The sequence below is a fragment of the Doryrhamphus excisus genome, chromosome 11 (assembly GCF_030265055.1).
Source record: "Doryrhamphus excisus isolate RoL2022-K1 chromosome 11, RoL_Dexc_1.0, whole genome shotgun sequence".
NCBI lineage: Eukaryota > Metazoa > Chordata > Actinopteri > Syngnathiformes > Syngnathidae > Doryrhamphus > Doryrhamphus excisus.
Window position 1 is genome coordinate 20,790,763 of NC_080476.1, and position 20,638 is coordinate 20,811,400.

At 47.8% G+C, this 20,638-nt stretch overlaps 1 long non-coding RNA gene and 16 other non-coding genes across 17 annotated transcripts; 13 read left to right on the plus strand and 4 right to left on the minus strand.

Annotated features, from left to right (window-relative positions):
* Positions 1-181: 181 nt before the first annotated feature.
* LOC131138501 (uncharacterized) lies at positions 182-2,228 on the plus strand. Its single transcript, XR_009132096.1, has 3 exons — positions 182-1,013; positions 1,080-1,148; positions 1,223-2,228. It is a non-coding gene; the product is annotated as an uncharacterized LOC131138501 (long non-coding RNA).
* On the plus strand, positions 335-408 carry trnan-guu (transfer RNA asparagine (anticodon GUU)). The gene has a single exon. It is a non-coding gene; the product is annotated as a tRNA-Asn (tRNA).
* A 540-nt stretch (positions 2,229-2,768) lies between the features above and the next one.
* On the plus strand, positions 2,769-2,841 carry trnav-cac (transfer RNA valine (anticodon CAC)). Its single transcript has one exon. It is a non-coding gene; the product is annotated as a tRNA-Val (tRNA).
* Positions 2,842-3,773: 932 nt separating this feature from the next.
* trnak-cuu (transfer RNA lysine (anticodon CUU)) lies at positions 3,774-3,846 on the minus strand. The gene has a single exon. It is a non-coding gene; the product is annotated as a tRNA-Lys (tRNA).
* Positions 3,847-4,660: 814 nt separating this feature from the next.
* Positions 4,661-4,747, plus strand: trnay-gua (transfer RNA tyrosine (anticodon GUA)). Its single transcript is given in 2 exon segments — positions 4,661-4,697; positions 4,712-4,747. It is a non-coding gene; the product is annotated as a tRNA-Tyr (tRNA).
* Positions 4,748-6,848: 2,101 nt separating this feature from the next.
* On the plus strand, positions 6,849-6,921 carry trnav-cac (transfer RNA valine (anticodon CAC)). Its single transcript has one exon. It is a non-coding gene; the product is annotated as a tRNA-Val (tRNA).
* Positions 6,922-10,848: 3,927 nt separating this feature from the next.
* Positions 10,849-10,921, plus strand: trnav-aac (transfer RNA valine (anticodon AAC)). The gene has a single exon. It is a non-coding gene; the product is annotated as a tRNA-Val (tRNA).
* Positions 10,922-11,170: 249 nt separating this feature from the next.
* On the minus strand, positions 11,171-11,243 carry trnak-cuu (transfer RNA lysine (anticodon CUU)). Its single transcript has one exon. It is a non-coding gene; the product is annotated as a tRNA-Lys (tRNA).
* A 119-nt stretch (positions 11,244-11,362) lies between these two features.
* Positions 11,363-11,444, plus strand: trnal-cag (transfer RNA leucine (anticodon CAG)). The gene has a single exon. It is a non-coding gene; the product is annotated as a tRNA-Leu (tRNA).
* Positions 11,445-12,047: 603 nt separating this feature from the next.
* On the plus strand, positions 12,048-12,134 carry trnay-gua (transfer RNA tyrosine (anticodon GUA)). Its single transcript is given in 2 exon segments — positions 12,048-12,084; positions 12,099-12,134. It is a non-coding gene; the product is annotated as a tRNA-Tyr (tRNA).
* Positions 12,135-14,079: 1,945 nt separating this feature from the next.
* trnav-uac (transfer RNA valine (anticodon UAC)) lies at positions 14,080-14,152 on the plus strand. Its single transcript has one exon. It is a non-coding gene; the product is annotated as a tRNA-Val (tRNA).
* Positions 14,153-14,765: 613 nt separating this feature from the next.
* On the plus strand, positions 14,766-14,838 carry trnav-uac (transfer RNA valine (anticodon UAC)). The gene has a single exon. It is a non-coding gene; the product is annotated as a tRNA-Val (tRNA).
* Positions 14,839-15,087: 249 nt separating this feature from the next.
* On the minus strand, positions 15,088-15,160 carry trnak-cuu (transfer RNA lysine (anticodon CUU)). The gene has a single exon. It is a non-coding gene; the product is annotated as a tRNA-Lys (tRNA).
* A 3,496-nt stretch (positions 15,161-18,656) lies between these two features.
* trnav-uac (transfer RNA valine (anticodon UAC)) lies at positions 18,657-18,729 on the plus strand. The gene has a single exon. It is a non-coding gene; the product is annotated as a tRNA-Val (tRNA).
* A 249-nt stretch (positions 18,730-18,978) lies between these two features.
* Positions 18,979-19,051, minus strand: trnak-cuu (transfer RNA lysine (anticodon CUU)). The gene has a single exon. It is a non-coding gene; the product is annotated as a tRNA-Lys (tRNA).
* A 109-nt stretch (positions 19,052-19,160) lies between these two features.
* Positions 19,161-19,242, plus strand: trnal-cag (transfer RNA leucine (anticodon CAG)). The gene has a single exon. It is a non-coding gene; the product is annotated as a tRNA-Leu (tRNA).
* Positions 19,243-19,867: 625 nt separating this feature from the next.
* On the plus strand, positions 19,868-19,954 carry trnay-gua (transfer RNA tyrosine (anticodon GUA)). The gene is given in 2 exon segments: positions 19,868-19,904; positions 19,919-19,954. It is a non-coding gene; the product is annotated as a tRNA-Tyr (tRNA).
* The last annotated feature ends 684 nt before the right edge of the window (positions 19,955-20,638 follow it).

Sequence of the window (20,638 nt, forward strand, 5' to 3'; positions counted from 1 at the left end):
CTTTGTTGTCCCCTGTCCATCCTGTCGATGGAGTTTGACTTGATTCTTTGTCATGCAGTCTGAAATTGGCAAACTGAGAAATTATGATTGAGTGACCAATGCAGTCTGTCTATTTTAATACATTTCATCTCAACTCATGTTGAAAAAGGACAGAGCCATTTCCGTGAGAGCACAAGACCCCTGGATTGTACCCAAAAATACTTTGCGTTCATCAAAGAAGCTGGTGTCCTGGTTTGCAATGCCTCGATGGTTACACCAGAAGGTGCGAGTCACATCCAAAACAAAGGGCATGCGTTAGTATGGCTTCAACTGAACAGAAGTTAGCAGGTTGTGAGTCTCTGTGGCGCAATCGGTCAGCGCGCTCGGCTGTTAACCGGGAGGCTGGTGGTTCGAGCCCACCCAGGGACGTTCTCTGGATGCATCAGTGTCACTGTTTATTCATGTTTGCGCTCCTCTCTTGCACAGCACTTGTGTGGTTCCCAATTGGCAAACTCTGTGTCAAGGCTCCCTACAAAGAGCCTTGTGCATTTGGACATTTGCAGGTTTAAGAAAAAGAGACCACTTTAGCCAAATATCTTCTGGACAAAAGAGTGGTCAGACAAGACAAAGTTTGAGCCAGTCACCTGAACATTAGACTTTTGATCTGAGTGTCCGGGATTCAAGTCCCTGTTCAGGTGACCAGTGATAGGGTCTGAGGTCCACTTGCAAACGCCTCCTTTTTGCCCACAAAATACAAGGGCAACAGGACAATCCCTTCAACAATCTTGTAGCAGCATACAGCATGCTGAATGTAGCAGCATAGGAGTATATCCATATCTCCCTATGCAGCGTGTACCGTTAAACAGACCTCACTGCTGGCCAATCATTGTGTAGGTGGAGAGTATTTAAGCAGCGCTCCTCTCACTGCTTCTTCCGTTGCACTTCCGTCTGTGTACTTCCGGGTCAAGTGTTCGACTGAGACAGAGTGATCGGTGTGCTGCTAGGGCATACGTGTCTTTCGGCGTCCTATTGTGGTGAGTGTTATCTCTCTCTCCGTTGCTGTGCATGTTCGTAGCTTGCTAATGCTAGTGTGGTCATAGGTGAGACGCCCGTAGCCGCCTGGGTTTAGTCCCTCCCTCGCTCCTCTCACGCCTGTGTCTGCTTAGAAGGTATGTAGAGTTATTAACATAGGTCGTAACCGCATCATTGTCGGCCATATCATTAATTTTAACATCTGCGATAGGTGTAATCTGCCTGAATGCCAGCTAACACTGCCGCCGCATGTGATGTCATCGCCAGCCGTCTGAGAACGCCGCTGCTTTGTCGCCGCTGCTTTGTCGCCGCTGCTTTGTCGCCGCTGCTTTGTCTCCGCTCTTTGTCTCCGCTCTTTGTCTCCGCTGTTCTGTCTCTGTGGTTGCTTCCGCTGCTTCGTCTGCGCTGTCGCTGCTTGCCTTGACTGACTGCTCTCCCGCTGCTGTGCTACGGCTTGCTACTGGCCTGTTCTGCTACTGCTCGGTCTTGTGGCTTCACCTAGCTGGGAGCTTAGCGCTGGTAGCCTCTGTCTGCGCTCTGGACTGCTCTGCCTGCTGTGATCAGCCCGCGGGCGGGACTGTGACTGACTTGCCAGGCCGCTCGGCCTCTCCTGACAGACAGACACTACGTGCAATTCTTCTTATTATTTTAGAGTTCCGCTTCTATTGTGTGTGTTTTAGTGGTGGGGTTGTAGATCCCTTTTTGTTTAGTTACAATTGCATAGGTTTTTCTTTTGCTTTTGTTTACATTATTTCTATAGGTTTACCTTTTTGTTTTAGGATTATTTTGACTTAGTTATATTTTCTAGCCTAGTTGCTTTATTTGATTTTGGGAATTGGGTGGGTTTTCCTTGAGTAGTTCCTCCTTTTGTTTATCATATGTTGTTTTGCTTGTTTAATTTGTGTGTTTAGTGGATCAACCTTCAATTTAGTTAGTATCATTTTGTTATTTTTGTTTAATTGCTTTATTATTTTGTTTTTGACCCAACTAATTGTTTTATTCCCTTTTCAGTTGCTGAGGATCGGTGGTGGTCTGGGTGGCGGGATCCCCTCCTTCTGTGTGCAGTGCTCCTCTGGGATTTGGTTTTCTTTGCACATCCCTGTGTGTGCCACGTGTGACTGGGTGCTTTTTGGGTAGATCCCTCCCCCCTTCACTAGCCCATTGTCCACCTGGTAAGCCTCAGCACCTGATTAGGTTTCCCTCTTCCCCTTCTTGTGTGTGTGGTATTTTAAAAAGATGTTAAAATTTGTTAATAAAATCTATTATTTTTTTATAATGTGAACCATGTCTCCAGCCTCATGAGTATAATGAACCTGTGTATGCCTTAAGAGGGAAAAGAAAAAAAAGAAATTGACTCTCTGGGTGAAATTCCCAGGGTGGCGTTGTCTGGTCCTTGAAAATCTCTAGTGTGAGCCAGTATTCTTCCACTCCCTACCACTGCCAGACGGAATTGACGTACTCCACCAAAGGAACCAAAATAGTTCTCCCTTCACCCGCCTGTACAGGGACTTGAACCCTGGACCCTCAGATTAAAAGTCTGATGCTCTACTAAGGTGTTTCTTTCAAGCCGCGATTGTGATGTCTTGTTTTGTTGAAGGAAAGCCCATTATTTCTGGAACAATTTTCCCTACAAAAGAGAAATCTTTATCCATTTGGACAATTGTCAATCTGCCCCCACTTTGGACACATCGTCGTGTTTCATTGTTTGGCAACTGCTTTGTGACTTCACCAGTCCCCTTAAAAGCCCCATCCTTCAGGTTTCCATAGTGTAGTGGTTATCACGTTTGCCTCACACGCAAAAGGTCCCCAGTTCGAAACTGGGTGGAAACATGGCCTTTCAAGACCTCCTTTTACAAAAAAATCAAGATGACAAATGGGAACAAGGATATGTGCTTGATGTCTGAAGGTGTGTACACAGCATCCATCCCCAGTTTGGACACACAATCCATATTTCCAGGATGACTGATGGGCTGGGAATACATAACAGGTCGGTGTTGGAGGACCTGATGGGCCGCGAGGGTTCATAACGTAAAAGAAATTCAGAAAAAATAAGAAGGCCCACAACCCCCAAGGCATTTAAAAACCATTAAGAGAACCTTCAAATGGATCCTGAAACATACAGGGAGCCAATGCAGTGATTTTAGAAGCGGTGTAATATGCGCCTGCCTTCTGGTCCTCGTCAGCACACGTGCAGCAAAAGTTGTTCTGTAAAAGTTGTAGACTTGTGATGTTTCTTTTAGGAAGACCAGAAAGCAGGGCATGGCAATAGTCAATACGACTGGAAATAAAAGCATGCATCAGCATCTCTCTATTTGCCCGAGAGAGGAACGGGCGGACTCTGGCTGTATTCTTTAAATGAAAAATAAAATCCTGTTTTTGTAACATTTTTAATGTGTGGAATAAAATTGAGCTCAGTCCCCTGAAACGTCCCATCCTTCAGGTTTCCATAGTGTAGTGGTTATCACATTTGCCAAACACGCAAAAGGTCCCCTGTTCGAAACTGGGTGGAACCATGGCCATTCAAGTCCTTCTTTTACAAATAAAAGTTAAGGTGACAAATAGGAACAAGGACATGTGCTTGTTCTCTGAAGGGACTTGAACTCTTGACACTCAGATTTAAAGTCTGATGCCCTACGAAGTGAGCCCCCAGGCCTTTGGTCAAAAGACTTGTTTTTGTGTATTTGGAATGAAATGTTTTCTGCATGTTGAACAGTTTTCAACAGGAAAGATATCTTTCAGATGTATCAATAAAAGTGCTGAATCGCCCAATATGGGGCTCGAACCCACGACCATGAGATTAAGAGTCTCATGCTCTACCGACTGAGCTAATCAGGCCTTTTGCTGCTTTAGATATCATTTTTTGTTCTGTTTTTATTGATGTGGCCATCCTGGTGTTTGATCAATTCCACAGCTGACCTAGTTTCTCAGGGAACAGAAGGAGCGAGACCTGGAGGGTCAGGATGGCCGAGCGGTCGAAGGCGCTGCATTCAGGTTGCAGTCTCTAATGAAATCCCACTTCTGACAGTTCGAGGCCGCAAGTCTTTCCAGTTCCAGTTAAAAGCCGGGCTCCTCATGTAGTTTCCATAAAGTACCAAGGTATTGTCCTGTTGTCCTTGTATTTTGAGGGCAAAAGGAGGCGTTTGCAAGAGGACCTCAGACCTGGTCACCTGAACAGGGACTTGAATCCGGGACACTCAGATCAAAAGTTTCATGTTCGGGACCAAATGGTCCTTCGAGCCGAATATCTTCCCAGTGACCTGCAAGATCCAGAGGGAGGCAGGGATGTTCTGTGCCTCCATTGTCGAGGCGGCAGTGGCCCTAAGGTGGTCAGGGCCTATCGTGGCGGTAATCCTAGAACCCGTTGGTGGATACCATTGGTGAGGGATGCCTTCAAGCTGAAGGAGTTCTATTGGGCCTTTTTGGCTCATGGGACTTCAGCTGACAGGAACCGACAGGCCAAGCGGTCCGCGGCTTTGGCATTCGCTGAGCCAAAAACTCTGACATGGGAGGAGTTTCGAGAAGCCATGGAGAAGGACTTCCGGACGGCTTCGAAGAGATTCTGGATCGGGCGTCTCAGGAAAGGAAAGCAGTACACAGTGAAGACGCTGTCAAACGCTTGGCTGTACTCATTCGCACCAAACCAACAAGACCTTCGATAGCTCAGTTGGAAGAGCGGAGGACTGTAGTGGTTCAAGCTGGCATCCTTAGGTCGCCGGTTCAAGTCCGGCTCGAAGGACAAGCTGCTTCTTGTGTTATGTCTGCCGGCAAAGAATGGCAATACCGTCTTGTCTGAAGGACCTCCGCTTCCCTGTCAATGGAGTTGGACTTGAGTCTTTGTCACGCAGTCTGAAATTGGCAAACGGAGTAATTCTGATTGAGCGATCATTTGAGTGTCTATGTGAATACGTTTCATCTCAACCCCTGTTGGAAAAGAACAGCCATTTCCATGAGAGCACAAGACCCCTGGATTGTACCCGAAAATACTTTGCGTTCATCAGAGAGCAAAGTTGTTGTCCTGGTTTGCAAAGCCTCCATTGTTACGCCAGAAGGTGCCAGTCACATCCAAAACAAAGGGTTCCATGGTGTAATGGTTAGCACTCTGGACTCTGAATCCAGTTTAGGGTGATACCTATGGCTGTATTTGGCCTAGATATCGGGATTGGGGCCCGGATTAGTATTCGCTACTTGGGAACATTTCATCAAAAAAACAAAGGAGTTTATGGAGAATGCGGGCGTTGATCTCGCTACCTCTCACATGCTAAGCGAGCGCTCTACCATTTGAGCTAATTCCCCTGCTGATGCAGTGTTGGCAGAGAAGGTCCAGTCTCAGAACTATTTTGGTTCCTTTGCTGGAGTACGTCAAAGCGACACAGTCTCTGCCTTTCAGAGTGCAGACATGATGCAGTCCCTGGTTGTCTAGTGGCTGGGACTTGGTGCTCTCACCACCGCGGCCGTTGTTCGATTCCCGGTCAGGGAACTGACATTTGGTTAGGTTTTGACTGGAGATAGGATTTGTCTTGGTCCTCGGTCGAACGGTTCGGGTCATCTTTCAGCGCTGTCTGTGAACTGCTGTCACTGCACATAAAAACAATTCCAAGTCCGCCAATCGAATCCCGGTCTACCTGGTCGACGGACACGTAAACAGTGCAGGTACCCTCCTTTGTGCGGCTCCATTTCAGTGTCCTCCGTTGTCAGCGAACCTCACAAGGTCACAGTTTTTTCCTGATCAGGGCACCGTTTTGGGTTGTGCGGATGAGTGTCTGAAGCACCAGATTAAGGCTCCTTTCGCTCAGGAGCCACTGGTTGAAATCCCACAGCTGGCATTTTCCTTGTCAGGTCCATTATCCACGACTGGAATGATTTGGTAGCAAAGGACTGTCAGATTGTACAACACAGCTGAGCACTTGGAGAAGAAGATGAATAGAGGTCTTGTTCTCCCGGACTGGTTGTTGCAACCGCAACCCTGCTCAAGGTTCAACGTGACACACAAAACAGGAACTCCCCGTCTGGGAATCGAACCGCGTAATCTTCCATGTGACAGGCGGAGATACTGGCCACTATACTAACAAGGACTGCTGCTGACTTGATGTAGTGTCGATTGGCCAAAGCGGAATTCAGAACAGGCTTGTGGCCCATGACCGTTTTTATGGTAGCTGGAGACTTCAACCAGTGAAATCCTTCCTATTTTCTGTAGCTCTTATCCTCATCAACGGACTGTATTCCCCACCCGTTACCGGCATGGGGACATTCCAACCCAAGTTGAGAACACACTGGACCAGGTACACAGCAACATACGTGGCACAGACACAGCTTCACCCTGCCCCCACTTTTACCCACGACTGAAAAAGCAGAACACCACCTGAGAAGCTGAAAAACTCACTTAGGAGAACGTTAGACTGAAGTTCTAAAGGTCCCTGGTTCAAGACCGGTTTTCAGAACAATCCCTGTTTATGTTGTGACTTGGCAAATAATTTGAAAAGGCTTATTGGCTGGCTGAAAGGACCTTAACTTCATTCTTCAAAAGGCCAGACATCCAGCCATCCAGACAATGTTAGAGGAGGTTACAAACCATTGACTCCAAGGGCACAAGTTGAGTCCACCGAGATATCAAAGTGACCCCGAGGGTGGCTAAGGTGTTTCTTTCAAGCCGCGATTGTGATGTCTTGTTTTGTTGAAGAAAAGCCCATTATTTCTGGAACAATTTTCCCTACAAAGGAGAAATCTTTGTCCATTTGGACAATTGTCAATCTGCCCCCACTTTGGACACATCGTCGTGTTTCATTGTTTGGCAACTGCTTTGTGACTTCACCAGTCCCCTTAAAAGCCCCATCCTTCAGGTTTCCATAGTGTAGTGGTTATCACGTTTGCCTCACACGCAAAAGGTCCCCAGTTCGAAACTGGGTGGAAACATGGCCTTTCAAGACCTCCTTTTACAAAAAAATCAAGATGACAAATGGGAACAAGGATATGTGCTTGATGTCTGAAGGTGTGTACACGAGCATCCATCCCCAGTTTGGACACACAATCCATATTTCCCGGATGACTGATCTACCCAAGATGGCGCCGCGGACGGCTGCCTCGGTGTGTTGGTGCGCATTGTTTTGCTTTGTTTTATGTTATAAAACTGTTTTTTGCGCCGGTACCGGGAGCTCTTTCACCAGGGAAGAGCTCATGAACATCAGGGGAGCAACACCAGAGGATTTATTTCCTAAATTCCTGCTTCCAACAGCGGAAATTTTGGATATATTGGTCAAAGGTGCGCTCACCCTTGCACACGCAGCGAAACGCCGGAGGAGAGGAAAACGGGCCGGCGCGCTCGTGCGCCTTCGTCAGCGGGGATTACGCACGTCGCTACCCGGGATATTTCTCTCTAACGTGCGTTCACTTCCCAACAAACTAGATGAACTACAACTGCTGTTGGGAAAAAACAGGGACTTCTCTTCATCTGCGGTTTTGTGCTTTATTGAGACGTGGCTCTGTGGATTAATACCGGACTCTGCGCTGGAGCTGGCTGGCTTCCAACTCCATCGCGCGGACAGAGACACGGAACTTTCTGGCAAAACCAAAGGTGGAGGAATCTGTTTCTATATCAACAGTGGTTGGTGCAACGATGTGACAGTGATCCAGCAGCACTGTTCTCCTGACCTGGAATCTTTCACCATTAACTGCAAGCCTTTTTATTCACCCCGTGAGTTCGCTTCATTCATTCTGGTTGGCGTCTACATCCCGCCGCAGGCCAACGTGCAGGACGCACAGCGCATGCTCGCCGACCAGATACTGTGTGTGGAGCGGACCTACCCGGACTTCTTAGTTATTGTCCTTGGTGACTTTAACAAAGGCAACCTCACCCACGAACTCCCTAAATACAAACAGTTTATCAAATGCCCGACCAGAGAGGAGAATATTCTGGATCATTGTTACACTACAGTCAGGGATGCTTATCACGCCGTCCCCCGTGCTGCTCTGGGACTCTCTGACCACATCATGGTCCACCTGATTCCTGCGTACAGGCAGAAACTAAAGCTCTGCAAACCTGTAGTGAGGACATCAAGGAAGTGGACCAGTGAGGCTGTGGAGGATCTCCAGGCGTGTTTGGACTCCACTGACTGGGATGTGTTCAGGACTGCTACCAACAGTCTGGATGAGTACACAGAGGCTGTGACGTCCTACATCAGCTTCTGTGAGGACTGCTGCGTTCCATCACGCACCAGGGTGAGTTACAACAACGACAAACCCTGGTTCACAGCCAAACTCAAACATTTAAGGTTGGCGAAGGAGGAGACCTTCAGGAGTGGGGACATAAACAAATACAAAGAGTCGAAGTACAAGTTTAGCAAGGCGGTGAAAGAGGCTAAACGACTGTACTCTGAGAAGCTCCAACACCAATTCTCAGCTAACGACTCTGCGTCTGTCTGGTAAGGGCTCAGGCAGATCACCAACTACAAGCCTAAAGCCCCCCACTCCATCAACGATCGACGCCTAGCCAACGACCTGAACGAGTTCTACTGCCGCTTTGAAAGACAAACGGACAGTCCAGCAACCATCCCCCTCGACACCTTCCAACAGCTCCAGCTCCAGCCATCTCCACCAAGACCTGCCTTAATGGCCCTCCCTTCCCCCTCCTCACCCACCTCAGTGACGACTCTTTCCATCCACGAGAGAGACGTAAACAAACTCTTCAGGAGACAGAACCCCCGGAAAGCAGCTGGACCGGACTCTGTGTCTCCGTCCGCCTTGAAGCACTGCGCTGACCAGCTGTCTCCAGTGTTCACAGAGATTTTCAACACCTCACTGGAGACATGCCACGTGCCTGCCTGCTTCAAGACCGCAACCATCATCCCTGTTCCCAAAAAGCCAAGGACCACAGAACTTAATGACTTCAGACCCGTCGCCCTGACCTCCGTGGTCATGAAGTCCTTTGAGCGCCTTGTGCTCTCTCACCTCAAAGTCATCACCGACCCTCTCCTAGACCCCCTGCAGTTTGCCTACAGAGCCAACAGGTCTGTAGACGATGCAGTCAACTTGGCCCTCCACTACATCCTCCAGCACCTGGACTCCGCAGGAACCTACGCTAGGATCCTGTTCGTGGACTTCAGCTCTGCATTCAACACCATCCTCCCATCTCTGCTCCAGGAGAAGCTCTCCCAGCTGAGCGTGCCTGACTCCACCTGCAGGTGGATTACAGACTTCCTGTCTGACAGGAAACAGTGTGTGAAGCTGGGGAAACACTTCTCCGATACAAGAACCATCAGCACCGGATCCCCCCAGGGCTGCGTTCTTTCTCCTCTGCTCTTCTCCCTGTACACGAACGGTTGTACCTCCAGTCACCAGTCTGTCAAGCTCCTGAAGTTTGCGGACAACACCACCCTCATCGGACTCATCTCTGACGGTGACGAGTCCGCCTACAGGTGGGAGGTTGACCATCTGGCGACTTGGTGCAACCTGAACAACCTGGAGCTCAACGCCCTAAAAACAGTGGAGATGGTTGTGGACAACAGGAAGAAATCAGCCTCTCCTGTCCCCATCACCCTCTGTGACTCCACAATTGACATTGTGGAGTCCTCCCGCTTCCTGGGTACCATCATCTCCCAGGACCTCAAGTGGGAGCCGAACATCAGCTCCCTCATCAAGAAGGCTCAGCAGAGGATGTACTTCCTACGGCAGCTGAAGAAATTCAGCCTGCCAAAGACAATGATGGTGCACTTCTACACCTCCATCATTGAGTCCATCCTCACCTACTCCATCACCATCTGGTACGCTGCTGCCACTGCTAAGGACAAAGGCAGGCTGCAGCGTGTCATTCGGTCTGCAGAGAAGGTGATTGGCTGCAATCTCCCGTCCCTCCAGGATCTGTACGCCTCCAGGACCCTGAGGCGTGCAGAAAGGATTGTGGCCGATCCCTCTCACCCCGGACATAGACTCTTCGAGACGCTCCCCTCTGGCAGGAGGCTGCGGTCCATCAGGACCAAAACCTCACGCCACAAGAACAGTTTCTTCCCGTCTGCTGTCAGCCTCATCAACAAGGCCCGGAACCCCACCTGACACTCTTCACACCCCACCTCTGCCTCATCCTGCCACTTTGACACTTTCATTGTATACGTTACATTAACGCTCAGTTTGGACTCTTAGGAAAGACAATCAGACTGCACTTCCGGAATAACAAACAAAAACAGACTGTGTACATATATTTATACTGTTATTCTGTATATTTTGTATTTTCATATTTTGTATTTCATATTTTGTATCCTCATTCTTTTTTAATAGATGTGTATGCACCTACTACACCAAAAAAAATTCCTAGTATGTGTTTGATCATACTTGGCAATAAACCTTTTCTGATTCTGATTCTGATTCTGATTCTGATGGGCTGGGAATACATAACAGGTCGGTGTTGGAGGACCTGATGGACCGCGAGGGTTCATAACGTAAAAGAAATTCAGAAAAAATAAGAAGGCCCACAACCCCCAAGGCATTTAAAAACCATTAAGAGAACCTTCAAATGGATCCTGAAACATACAGGGAGCCAATGCAGTGATTTTAGAAGCGGTGTAATATGTGCCTGCCTTCTGGTCCTCGTCAGCACACGTGCAGCAAAAGTTGTTATGTAAAAGTTGTAGACTTGTGATGTTTCTTTTAGGAAGACCAGAAAGCAGGGCATTGCAATAGTCAATACGACTGGAAATAAAAGCATGCATCAGCATCTCTCTATTTGCCCGAGAGAGGAACGGGCGGACTCTGGCTGTATTCTTTAAATGAAAAATAAAATCCTGTTTTTGTAACATTTTTAATGTGTGGAATAAAATTGAGCTCAGTCCCCTTAAAAGCCCCTTCCTTCAGGTTTCCATAGTGTAGTGGTTATCACGTTTGCCTAACACGCAAAAGGTCCCCAGTTCGAAACTGGGTGGAAACATGGCCATTCAAGTCCTTCTTTTACAAAAAAAAGTTAAGGTGACAAATAGGAACAAGGACATGTGCTTGTTCTCTGAAGGGACTTGAACTCTTGACACTCAGATTTAAAGTCTGATGCCCTACGAAGTGAGCCCCCAGGCCTTTGGTCAAAAGCCTTGTTTTTGTGTATTTGGAATGAAATGTTTTCTTCATGTTGAACAGTTTTCAACAGGAAAGATATCTTTCAGATGTATCAATAAAAGTGCTGAATCGCCCAATATGGGGCTCTAACCCACGACCATGAGATTAAGAGTCTCATGCTCTACCAACTGAGCTAATCAGGCCTTTTGCTGCTCTCGATATCATTTTTTGTTCTGTTTTTATTGATGTGGCCATCCTGATGTTTGATCAATTCCACAGCTGACCTAGTTTCTCAGGGAACAGACGGAGCGAGACCTGGAGGGTCAGGATGGCCGAGCGGTCGAAGGCGCTGCATTCAGGTTGCAGTCTCTAATGAGGCGTGGGTTCAAATCCCACTTCTGACAGTGCGGGGCCGCAAGTCTTTCCAGTTAAAAGCCCGGCTCCTCATGTAGTTTCCATGAAGTGCCAAGGTGTTGTCCTGTTGTCCTTGTATTTTGAGGGCAAAGGAGGCGTTTGCAAGAGGACCTCAGACCTGGTCACCTGAACAGGGACTTGAATCCGGGACACTCAGATCAAAAGTTTCATGTTCGGGACCAAATGGTCCTTCGAGCCGAATATCTTCCCAGTGACCTGCAAGATCCAGAGGGAGGCAGGGATGTTCTGTGCCTCCATTGTCGAGGCGGCAGTGGCCCTAAGGTGGTCAGGGCCTGTCGTGGCGGTAATCCTAGAACCCGTTGGTGGATACCATTGGTGAGGGATGCCGTCAAGCTGAAGGAGTTCTATTGGGCCTTTTTGGCTCATGGGACTTCAGCTGACAGGAACCGACAGGCTTTGGCATTCGCTGAGCCAAAAACTCTGACATGGGAGGAGTTTGGAGAAGCCATGGAGAAGGACTTCCGGACGGCTTCGAAGAGATTCTGGATCCGGCGTCTCAGGAAAGGAAAGCAGTACACAGTGAAGACGCTGTCAAACGCTTGGCTGTACTCATTCGCACCAAAACAACAAGACCTTCGATAGCTCAGTTGGAAGAGCGGAGGACTGTAGTGGTTCAAGCTGGCATCCTTAGGTTGCTGGTTCAAGTCCGGCTCGAAGGACAAGCTGCTTCTTGTGTTATGTCTGCCGGCAAAGAATGGCAATACCGTCTTGTCTGAAGGACCTCCGCTTCCCTGTCAATGGAGTTGGACTTGAGTCTTTGTCACGCAGTCTGAAATTGGCAAACGGAGTAATTCTGATTGAGTGATCATTTGAGTGTCTATGTGAATACGTTTCATCTCAACTCCTGTTGGAAAAGAACAGCCATTTCCATGAGAGCACAAGACCCCTGGATTGTACCCGAAAATACTTTGCGCTCATCAGAGAGCAAAGTTGTTGTCCTGGTTTGCAAAGCCTCCATTGTTACGCCAGAAGGTGCCAGTCACATCCAAAACAAAGGGTTCCATGGTGTAATGGTTAGCACTCTGGACTCTGAATCCAGTTTAGGGTGATACCTATGGCTGTATTTGGCCTAGATATCGGGAGTGGGGCCCGGATTAGTATTCGCTACTTGGGAACATTTCATCAAAAAAACAAAGGAGTTTATGGAGAATGCGGGCGTTGATCCCGCTACCTCTCACATGGTAAGCAAGCGCTCTACCATTTGAGCTAATTCCCCTGCTGATGCAGTGTTGGCAGAGAAGGTCCAGTCTCAGAACTATTTTGGTTCCTTTGCTGGAGTACGTCAAAGCGACACAGTCTCTGCCTTTCAGAGTGCAGACATGATGCAGTCCCTGGTTGTCTAGTGGCTGGGACTTGGTGCTCTCACCACCGCGGCCGTTGTTCGATTCCCGGTCAGGGAACTGACATTTGGTTAGGTTTTGACTGGAGATAGGATTTGTCTTGGTCCTCGGTCGAACGGTTCGGGTCATCTTTCAGCGCTGTCTGTGAACTGCTGTCACTGCACATAAAAACAATTCCAAGTCCGCCAATCGAATCCCGGTCTACCTGGTCGACGGAAACGTAAACAGTGCAGGTACCCTCCTTTGTGCGGCTCCATTTCAGTGTCCTCCGTTGTCAGCGAACCTCACAAGGTCACAGTTTTTTCCTGATCAGGGCACCGTTTTGGGTTGTGTGGATGAGTGTCTGAAGCACCAGATTAAGGCTCCTTTCGCTCAGGAGCCACTGGTTGAAATCCCACAGCTGTCATTTTCCTTGTCAGGTCCATTATCCACGACTGGAATGATTTGGTAGCGAAGGACTGTCAGATTGTACAACACAGCTGAGCACTTGGAGAAGAAGATGAATAGAGGTCTTGTTCTCCCGGACTGGTTGTTGCAACCGCAACCCTGCTCAAGGTTCAACGTGACACACAAAACAGGAACTCCCCGTCTGGGAATCGAACCGCGTAATCTTCCATGTGACAGGCGGAGATACTGGCCACTATACTAACAAGGACTGCTGCTGACTTGATGTAGTGTCGATTGGCCAAAGCGGAATTCAGAACAGGCTTGTGGCCCATGACCGTTTTTATGGTAGCTGGAGACTTCAACCAGTGAAATCCTTCCTATTTTCTGTAGCTCTTATCCTCATCAACGGACTGTATTCCCCACCCGTTACCGGCATGGGGACATTCCAACCCAAGTTGAGAACACACTGGACCAGGTACACAGCAACATACGTGGCACAGACACGGCTTCACCCTGCCCCCACTTTTACCCACGACTGAAAAAGCAGAACACCACCTGAGAAGCTGAAATACTCACTTAGGAGAACGTTAGACTGAAGTTCTAAAGGTCCCTGGTTCAAGACCGGTTTTCAGAACAATCCCTGTTTATGTTGTGACTTGTGAGGGTGGCTAAGGTGTTTCTTTCAAGCCGCGATTGTGATGTCTTGTTTTGTTGAAGAAAAGCCCATTATTTCTGGAACAATTTTCCCTACAAAGGAGAAATCTTTGTCCATTTGGACAATTGTCAATCTGCCCCCACTTTGGACACATCGTCGTGTTTCATTGTTTGGCAACTGCTTTGTGACTTCACCAGTCCCCTTAAAAGCCCCTTCCTTCAGGTTTCCATAGTGTATTGGTTATCACGTTTGCCTTACACGCAAAAGGTCCCCAGTTCGAAACTGGGTGGAAACATGGCCATTCAAGTCCTTCTTTTACAAAAAAAAGTTAAGGTGACAAATAGGAACAAGGACATGTGCTTGATGTCTGAAGGTGTGTACACGAGCATCCATCCCCAGTTTGGACACACAATCCATATTTCCCGGATGACTGATGGGCTGGGAATACATAACAGGTCGGTGTTGGAGGACCTGATGGACCGCGAGGGTTCATAACGTAAAAGAAATTCAGAAAAAATAAGAAGGCCCACAACCCCCAAGGCATTTAAAAACCATTAAGAGAACCTTCAAATGGATCCTGAAACATACAGGGAGCCAATGCAGTGATTTAAGAAGCGGTGTAATATGCGCCTGCCTTCTGGTCCTCGTCAGCACACGTGCAGCAAAAGTTGTTCTGTAAAAGTTGTAGACTTGTGATGTTTCTTTTAGGAAGACCAGAAAGCAGGGCATTGCAATAGTCAATACGACTGGAAATAAAAGCATGCATCAGCATCTCTCTATTTGCCCGAGAGAGGAACGGGCGGACTCTGGCTGTATTCTTTAAATGAAAAATAAAATCCTGTTTTTGTAACATTTTTAATGTGTGGAATAAAATTGAGCTCAGTCCCCTTAAAAGCCCCTTCCTTCAGGTTTCCATAGTGTAGCAGTTATCACGTTTGCCTTACACGCGAAAGGTCCCCAGTTCGAAACTGGGTGGAAACATGGCCATTCAAGTCCTTCTTTTACAAATAAAAGTTAAGGTGACAAATAGGAACAAGGACATGTGCTTGTTCTCTGAAGGGACTTGAACTCTTGACACTCAGATTTAAAGTCTGATGCCCTACGAAGTGAGCCCCCAGGCCTTTGGTCAAAAGACTTGTTTTTGTGTATTTGGAATGAAATGTTTTCTGCATGTTGAACAGTTTTCAACAGGAAAGATATCTTTCAGATGTATCAATAAAAGTGCTGAATCGCCCAATATGGGGCTCGAACCCACGACCATGAGATTAAGAGTCTCATGCTCTACCGACTGAGCTAATCAGGCCTTTTGCTGCTTTAGATATCATTTTTTGTTCTGTTTTTATTGATGTGGCCATCCTGGTGTTTGATCAATTCCACAGCTGACCTAGTTTCTCAGGGAACAGAAGGAGCGAGACCTGGAGGGTCAGGATGGCCGAGCGGTCGAAGGCGCTGCATTCAGGTTGCAGTCTCTAATGAAATCCCACTTCTGACAGTTCGGGGCCGCAAGTCTTTCCAGTTCCAGTTAAAAGCCGGGCTCCTCATGTAGTTTCCATAAAGTACCAAGGTATTGTCCTGTTGTCCTTGTATTTTGAGGGCAAAAGGAGGCGTTTGCAAGAGGACCTCAGACCTGGTCACCTGAACAGGGACTTGAATCCGGGACACTCAGATCAAAAGTTTCATGTTCGGGACCAAATGGTCCTTCGAGCCGAATATCTTCCCAGTGACCTGCAAGATCCAGAGGGAGGCAGGGATGTTCTGTGCCTCCATCCTCGAGGCGGCAGTGGCCCTAAGGTGGTCAGGGCCTGTCGTGGCGGTAATCCTAGAACCCGTTGGCGGATACCATTGGTGAGGGATGCCGTCAAGCTGAAGGAGTTCTATTGGGCCTTTTTGGCTCATGGGACTTCAGCTGACAGGAACCGACAGGCCAAGCGGTCCGCGGCTTTGGCATTCGCTGAGCCAAAAACTCTGACATGCTGGCATCCTTAGGTCGCTGGTTCAAGTCCGGCTCGAAGGACAAGCTGTTTCTTGTGTTATGTCTGCCGGCAAAGAATGGCAATACCGTCTTGTCTGAAGGACCTCCGCTTCCCTGGCAATGGAGTTGGACTTGAGACTTTGTCACACAGTCTGAAATTGGCAAACGGAGTAATTCTGATTGAGTGATCATTTGTGTGTCTATTTGAATACATTTCATCTCAACTCCTGTTGGAAAAGAACAGCCATTTCCATGAGAGCACAAGACCCCTGGATTGTACCCGAAAATACTTTGCGCTCATCAGAGAGTAAAGTTGTTGTCCTGGTTTGCAAAGCCTCCATTGTTATGCCAGAAGGTGCCAGTCACATCCAAAACAAAGGGTTCCATGGTGTAATGGTTAGCACTCTGGACTCTGAATCCAGTTTAGGGTGATACCTATGGCTGTATTTGGCCTAGATATCGGGATTGGGGCCCGGATTAGTATTCGCTACTTGGGAACATTTCATCAAAAAACAAAGGAGTTTATGGAGAATGCGGGCGTTGATCCCGCTACCTCTCACATGCTAAGCGAGCGCTCTACCATTTGAGCTAATTCCCCTGCTGATGCAGTGTTGGCAGAGAAGGTCCAGTCTCAGAACTATTTTGGTTCCTTTGCTGGAGTACGTCAAAGCGACACAGTCTCTGCCTTTCAGAGTGCAGACATGATGCAGTCCCTGGTTGTCTAGTGGGTGGGACTAGGTGCTCTCACCACCGCGGCCGTTGTTCGATTCCCGGTCAGGGAACTGACATTTGGTTAGGTTTTGACTGGAGATAGGATTTGTCTTGGTCCTCGGTCGAACGGTTCGGGTCATCTTTCAGCGCTGTCTGTGAACTGCTGTCACTGCACATAAAAACAATTCCAAGTCCGCCAATCGAATCCCGGTCTACCTGGTCAACGGACACGTAAACAGTGCAGGTACCCTCTTTTGTGCGGCTCCATTTCAGTGTCCTCCGTTGTCAGCGAACCTCACAAGGTCACAGTTTTTTACTGATCAGGGCACCGTTTTGGGTTGTGCGGATGAGTGGTCTGAAGCACCAGATTAAGGCTCCTTTCGCTCAGGAGCCACTGGTTGAAATCCCACAGCTGTCATTTTCCTTGGCATGTCCATTATCCACGACTGGAATGATTTGGTAGCAAAGGACTGTCAGATTGTACAACACAGCTGAGCACTTGGAGAAGAAGATGAATAGAGGTCTTGTTCTCCCGGACTGGTTGTTGCAACCGCAACCCTGCTCAAGGTTCAACGTGACACACAAAACAGGAACTCCCCGTCTGGGAATCGAACCGCGTAATCTTCCATGTGACAGGCGGAGATACTGGCCACTATACTAACAAGGACTGCTGCTGACTTGATGTAGTGTCAATTGGCCAAAGCGGAATTCAGAACAGGCTTGTGGCCCATGACCGTTTTTATGGTAGCTGGAGACTTCAACCAGTGAAATCCTTCCTATTTTCTGTAGCTCTTATCCTCATCAACGGACTGTATTCCCCACCCGTTACCGGCATGGGGACATTCCAACCCAAGTTGAGAACACACTGGACCAGGTACACAGCAACATACGTGGCACAGACACAGCTTCACCCTGCCCCCACTTTTACCCACGACTGAAAAAGCAGAACACCACCTTAGAAGCTGAAATACTCACTTAGGAGAACGTTAGACTGAAGTTCTAAAGGTCCCTGGTTCAAGACCGGTTTTCAGAACAATCCCTGTTTATGTTGTGACTTGGCAAATAATTTGAAAAGGCTTCTTGGCTGGCTGAAAGGACCTTAACTTCATTCTTCAAAAGGCCAGCCATCCAGCCATCCAGACAATGTTAGAGGAGGTTACAAACCATTGACTCCAAGGGCACAAGTTGAGTCCACCGAGATATCAAAGTGACCCCGAGGGTGGCTAAGGTGTTTCTTTCAAGCCGCGATTGTGATGTCTTGTTTTGTTGATGAAAAGCCCATTATTTCTGGAACAATTTTCCCTACAAAGGAGAAATCTTTGTCCATTTGGACAATTGTCAATCTGCCCCCACTTTGGACACATCGTCGTGTTTCATTGTTTGGCAACTGCTATGTGACTTCACCAGTCCCCTTAAAAGCCCCATCCTTCAGGTTTCCATAGTGTATTGGTCATCACGTTTGCCTCACACGCAAAAGGTCCCCAGTTGGAAACTGGGTGGAAACATGGCCTTTCAAGACCTCCTTTTACAAAAAAATCAAGATGACAAATGGGAACAAGGATATTTGCTTGATGTCTGAAGGTGTGTACACGAGCATCCATCCCCAGTTTGGACACACAATCCATATTTCCCGGATGACTGATGGGCTGGGAATACATAACAGGTCGGTGTTGGAGGACCTGATGGACCGCGAGGGTTCATAACGTAAAAGAAATTCAGAAAAAATAAGAAGGCCCACAACCCCCAAGGCATTTAAAAACCATTAAGAGAACCTTCAAATGGATCCTGAAACATACAGGGAGCCAATGCAGTGATTTTAGAAGCGGTGTAATATGCGCCTGCCTTCTGGTCCTCGTCAGCACACGTGCAGCAAAAGTTGTTCTGTAAAAGTTGTAGACTTGTGATGTTTCTTTTAGGAAGACCAGAAAGCAGGGCATTGCAATAGTCAATACGACTGGAAATAAAAGCATGCATCAGCATCTCTCTATTTGCCCGAGAGAGGAACGGGCGGACTCTGGCTGTATTCTTTAAATGAAAAATAAAATCCTGTTTTTGTAACATTTTTAATGTGTGGAATAAAATTGAGCTCAGTCCCCTTAAAAGCCCCTTCCTTCAGGTTTCCATAGTGTAGCGGTTATCACGTTTGCCTTACACGCAAAAGGTCCCCAGTTCGAAACTGGGTGGAAACATGGCCATTCAAGTCCTTCTTTTACAAAAAAAAGTTAAGATGACAAATAGGAACAAGGACATGTGCTTGTTCTCTGAAGGGACTTGAACTCTTGACACTCAGATTTAAAGTCTGATGCCCTACGAAGTGAGCCCCCAGGCCTTTGGTCAAAAGACTTGTTTTTGTGTATTTGGAATGAAATGTTTTCTGCATGTTGAACAGTTTTCAACAGGAAAGATATATTTCAGATGTATCAATAAAAGTGCTGAATCGCCCAATATGGGGCTCGAACCCACGACCATGAGATTAAGAGTCTCATGCTCTACCGACTGAGCTAATCAGGCCTTTTGCTGCTTTAGATATCATTTTTGTTCTGTTTTTATTGATGTGGCCATCCTGGTGTTTGATCAAGTCCACAGTTTCTCAGGAAACAGAAGGAGCAAGACCTGGTGGGTCAGGATGGCCGAGCGGTCGAAGGCGCTGCATTCAGGTTGCAGTCTCTAATGAGGCGTGGGTTCAAATCCCGCTTCTGACAGTTCGGGGCCGCAAGTCTTTCCAGTTCCAGTTAAAAGCCGGGCTCCTCATGTAGTTTCCATAAAGTACCAAGGTATTGTCCTGTTGTCCTTGTATTTTGAGGGCAAAAGGAGGCGTTTGCAAGAGGACCTCAGACCTGGTCACCTGAACAGGGACTTGAATCCAGGACACTCAGATCAAATGTTTCATGTTCGGGACCAAATGGTCCTTCGAGCCGAATATCTTCCCAGTGACCTGCAAGATCCAGAGGGAGGCAGGGATGTTCTGTGCCTCCATTGTCGAGGCGGCAGTGGCCCTAAGGTGGTCAGGGCCTATCGTGGCGGTAATCCTAGAACCCGTTGGCGGATACCATTGGTGAGGGATGCCGTCAAGCTGAAGGAGTTCTATTGGGCCTTTTTGGCTCATGGGACTTCAGCTGACAGGAACCGACAGGCCAAGCGGTCCGCGGCTTTGGCATTCGCTGAGCCAAAAACTCTGACATGGGAGGAGTTTCGAGAAGCCATGGAGAAGGACTTCCGGACGGCTTCGAAGAGATTCTGGATCCGGCGTCTCAGGAAAGGAAAGCAGTACACAGTGAAGACGCTGTCAAACGCTTGGCTGTACTCATTCACACCAAAACAACAAGACCTTCGATAGCTCAGTTGCAAGAGCGGAGGACTGTAGTGGTTCAAGCTGGCATCCTTAGGTCGCTGGTTCAAATCCGGCTCGAAGGACAAGCTGTTTCTTGTGTTATGTCTGCCGGCAAAGAATGGCAATACCGTCTTGTCTGAAGGACCTCCGCTTCCCTGTCAATGGAGTTGGACTTGAGTCTTTGTCACGCAGTCTGAAATTGGCAAACGGAGTAATTCTGATTGAGTGATCATTTGAGTGTCTATTTGAATACGTTTCATCTCAACTCCTGTTGGAAAAGAACAGCCATTTCCATGAGAGCACAAGACCCCTGGATTGTACCCGAAAATACTTTGCGCTCATCAGAGAGTAAAGTTGTTGTCCTGGTTTGCAAAGCCTCCATTGTTACGCCAGAAGGTGCCAGTCACATCCAAAACAAAGGGTTCCATGGTGTAATGGTTAGCACTCTGGACTCTGAATCCAGTTTAGGGTGATACCTATGGCTGTATTTGGCCTAGATATCGGGAGTGGGGCCCGGATTAGTATTCACTACTTGGGAACATTTCATCAAAAAACAAAGGAGTTTATGGAGAATGCGGGCGTTGATCCCGCTACCTCTCACATGCTAAGCGAGCGCTCTACCATTTGAGCAAATTCCCCTGCTGATGCAGTGTTGGCAGAGAAGGTCCAGTCTCAGAACTATTTTGGTTCCTTTGCTGGAGTACGTCAAAGCGACACAGTCTCTGCCTTTCAGAGTGCAGACATGATGCAGTCCCTGGTTGTCTAGT